At 36.7% G+C, this 4466-nt stretch overlaps 1 pseudogene; it reads right to left on the bottom strand.

Moving 5' to 3' along the window:
• Nucleotides 1-958: 958 nt before the first annotated feature.
• On the bottom strand, nt 959-1109 carry LOC123324360 (annotated as a pseudogene).
• Between the last annotated feature and the right edge of the window lie 3357 nt (nt 1110-4466).

Below are 4466 nucleotides of genomic sequence, written 5' to 3'. Positions count from 1 at the left end.
TTCTTAGACCACGTTTCCATTTTAGTCCTCGTTGTAATTGGTGCTGTTTTTGTAACACATTGTACTTGTACATATATTATAAACCCCACATAAGTTTTTAAAATTTTTAATGTGCACACAATTTTTCTTTGAAGAAATTAAAAATGAAAAAGTAATCTTTTTAATTTACCAACATATTTACTATGTCTTTTCATTTCTTTGCATAAAATCCTAGTTTCTATCTGTAATCATTTTTATTCTTCCAAAGAATTTTAATAACATTTCTTATGGTGTTACTCTGCTGGCAAAGAATTCTCTCCGCTTCTGTTTTTCTGAAACAGTTTTTATTTTGCTTTTTTTTTTTAAGGTCATTTTTTTTAAGATTTTATTAATTTATTTGAGAGAGAGAGAGCACAGAGGGAGAGTGCAAGGGAGAACCAGACTCCCCACTGAGCAGGGAGCCCGACATGGAGCTCAATCCCAGGACCCTGAGACCATGACCTGAGCTAAAGGCAGACGTTTAACCCACTGAGCCACCCAGGTGCCCCTTGAAGGTCATTTTTATATGGATATAGAATTCTATGTTGACAGGTTTTAAAAAAAATTCTGCATATAATGATGTAATTTCATGATTTCTGACTTGCATAGTTTCTAATTAGAAGTCTGTGTTAATCCTTACCTTTATTCTTCTCTGTATAGTATTTCCTTTATTTCCTCATGAATTACAGGAAATGAAAAGCATCAGAACACAGGGCATTGATTCTTTTTCCCCTTCATTCTTTGTTCTTATGCCCTCAAGGTCCAGGCCAATGATCTTTTCCTTTTCTGTGTTAATCTCATCCAGAGACAATTTCATTTCAGATAATGTATTTTTTAGGTAATAAGTTACATTGTTCTATCTTTGGACATGTGTAGTAATTTTTTACTGTATGTTGGACTTTGTGAGTTACCTTGTTCAGTGTAGCGATTTTGTTGTCTTCCTTTAAAGAGTGTTTTTCATTGCTTGGACAGGTATTTAAGCTGTTGTAGATTATTTTGATCCCTTCAAAGCCACTTCTTTAGTTTTCAATTAGCAATAATTGCGCCTCGGATAAACCTCATTGGCTACGATACTGCCACTGCGCAAAGCCTGCTAGGGTAGCTCCAGAATAGGCTCACTCGAGGGCTACTTGAAACTTACTACTAAACCTTGACCCTGTTAGGTCTTCATAGGTAGTTCAAACTTCACTATTTCCTTAACTCAACTAGGCCACTAGGATTTATTTGGGTTCCCCTCCCATGATTTCATGGTTTGGAAATTGCCTCTGGGTAGAAAGCCATGGTAATTTTATAGTTCATCTCATTTATTTCCCTTGTCTCAGGAATCACAGCTCTGAACTGCCTCTTTTCCAGCCTCTGAAAACACTTTTTAAATAATTTTCTAAATTTCCACGTTTTTACAGAGGAGGCTTTGCTTCAGTTATTACTCCTCTCTAGTTTGGAGCAGCAGTTAGTAGATGTGTGTTTTTTTTTAAAGATTTTATTTATTTATTTGACAGAGAGAGACACAGCGAGAGAGGGAGCACAAGCAAGATGTTTTTTTAAGGAAATGTGTATTAAGCAAAGGCCTATTACTACCTGTGTGAAATAATTTTAATCTCACAGGGATGCAGAAGATACAATGGTAAATCCAAATAATGTATTAAATAATAGATTTCATGGACATGGAAGGACTTTAAGAAGTCATTTGACCGAGTTGTGTAAATAATTGACATTGGTGAAAGTCATTAGGGTTAAGTTGAGTAAGAATTACAACTGGCTTGATATATTACAATAATCCATATGAGCATTTTATTATCAACGTTGATGTGGTTTTGGAATATAGGTGAGGTTCAGTGGGGTGGAGTCTGGAGCCAAAGACCAAGAAAGAATTCTTGAGGCATCTTTTGTGCAAAATGGTGGTTTATTAAAGCACGAGGACAGGACCCATGGGCAGAAAGAGCTGTGGCCCTGGGGTTGTGAGGGCTGGCTGCTTCTATACTATGGGGTTGGGGGAGGGAATGAAAAAGGGAGGTTTCCAAAGAACTTTCATATGCTAAAGAGGACCTATAAGATACAGGAGGCCTTGCCATGGTCAAGTTAAGGTTGTTTACCACTCTAGTAAGGCATTAACATTAAGATAGTTGGGAACTTCCTGGAGGAACATTACACTCTGCCCACTTCAATTATCTGTCAATGGGCTGCAGGTTATAAGGGCATTTAACTGTATCTACATTTCCTTCTGGAAGCCAGGTTATTGATGATAAGAATGCTTTGTTCTTGTAGATTCATGTCTTGTAGGATTGTGATCTATATAAGTTAACTATTTGTTTTTCCATTAGGTTAGCCAGGAGTGCCTGAGGAATGTCACATATATGGTGGGGGAGGGTTGTGGGGTGTCAGCTTCTGCTTTGTCCTCAGCTTGCCTTCTGTTCCCTCATCAACGTGATCAAAATAAATTTCTTAAATGTTTCCTCTTTTTTATACATATGGTCTTTATACTGCTTATGCCTTTTTATCATTGTATATTGTCAAAAGACATGTAGTATGGTGCCCTGTCCACTAAGGTATCAGATAAATGCGTCACTAATTGAACATATCACTTGTCTTCAACTTCCTGGAATTAAGTTCTCCGTTACTTTTCTTATTTAATTTTTAAATCTTGAGTTATTTGGTACAATCATATACCATTGTTCATTAAATTGTCTCTTTGTAAGAGAAATCTGATATGGTAAAATAATTAACAAGTGTTACGCATTGTTGCAAGAAAAAAGGCACACCCTCTTCAGAAGCTGTGCAGGTTTCAATAACAGGTTCATTGACTGTCAATAAAAAAGGAATTAGCTTTGCAAATTTTGCAAAAGCAATTTATATAAAGACCCCAGGGCTCTTAGGAAACAGAAAAAGAAAGAGCAAATCTGCTGGAAGCAGGGTTGATGAACTTCTGATGCCTATAATTTTTTAAAAGGAGAACACATCTACTGCTAACTCAGTTTGGAAAATGACATTTTTAACCAGTATTTCATATTTTCATTTCCTTTAATCAATTTTAAGTGATGGTTTGGGCTTACTTCAGTGGGGTATTAGATGATAGAATTCCTCTTTACAATTTCAAATTATTCCATCTCTCCCTGTAAAGTCTATTTAAAAAAAGAATACCTTTCTGCAGCTTGCTTTAAAAAAAAACAACTTTCCTTATAGAGCAGATTTAGGTTCAAAAATTGAACAGAAAGTACTTTTCTCATATATCCCCTGCTTCCACACATGCATGACCTCCCCAACTATTAACATGCCATGCTCAAGTGATATATTTGTTACAACCAACGATTCTATATTGACACTTGAGTATCACCCAAAGTCCCTAGTTTACATTAGGGTTTACTCTTGCTGTTGTATATTCTATGGGTTTTGGCAAATGTATAATGATATGTATCCACTATTATTGTATTACACAAAATAGTGTAACTGCCCCCAAATCTTCCATGCAGCACCTATTCATTCTCCCCACTCTGCTCCAGTAGTCATGGAAATCAGTGATCTTTTTACTGTCTCCATAGTTTTGCCTTTTTCAGAATGACATATAGTCAGAATCATATAGTATGTATTGGCCTCTTTTACTTATGTAAAATATGAGTTTAGGGTTCTTCCATGGCTTTTCACAGCTAAATATCTCATTTCTTTTTACTGTTAAATGGTATTCCATTGTCTGAATGTACCACAGTTTATCCATTCACCTATGGAAAGACATCTTGGTTGCTTCTGACTTTGTACAATTATAAATAAATCTGTAAACATCCACGTGCAAGTGTTTGTGTGAACATAAGTTTTCAGTTCCTTTTGGTAAATACCAAGGAGCACAGTTACTGGGTTGTATGATAAGAATATGTTTAGCCTTGTAAAAAACTGCCAAAATGTCTTTCAAAGTGGCTGTATCATTTTTCATTCTCACTATAAACTCTATTTAAAACAATGTAAAGGGGCGCCTGGGTGGCTCAGTTGTTAAGCGTCTGCCTTCGGCTCGGGTCATGATCCCGGGGTCCTGGGGTCGAGCCCCGCATCCGGCTCCCTGCTCCACGGGGAAGCCTGCTTCTCCCTCTCCCACTCCCCCTGCTTGTGTTCCCTCTCTCGCTGTGTCTCTCTCTGTCAAATAAATAAATCTTTAAAAAAAAAATGTAAAAATAAGAAATATCCAGAGAACAAGAGGTAATTTTACACAATATGTCATCTTTTCATGGACCATTTTCCCTGGTTCAATATTTTCACTTGGATGTGTCATGTCTACCTGGAACAACATGGCCAAAACAGAACTGTTGATACCCCCATGCTTCTACCACATAATCGGTCCTCAGCATGTTTCACTATCTCAGTAAATGCAATCATCCACCCAGATTTCTACCTTGTTCTCACCAGTCACATCCTGTTCTTCAGCAAACACAGTCATCTCTTTAAAATATTTCTTATATTCATCT

This window comes from Neomonachus schauinslandi, chromosome 3 (assembly GCF_002201575.2).
Source record: "Neomonachus schauinslandi chromosome 3, ASM220157v2, whole genome shotgun sequence".
Taxonomy (NCBI): domain Eukaryota; kingdom Metazoa; phylum Chordata; class Mammalia; order Carnivora; family Phocidae; genus Neomonachus; species Neomonachus schauinslandi.
Note: the sequence above shows the minus strand (reverse complement) of the source record. Positions and strands in the feature narration are given on the sequence as shown.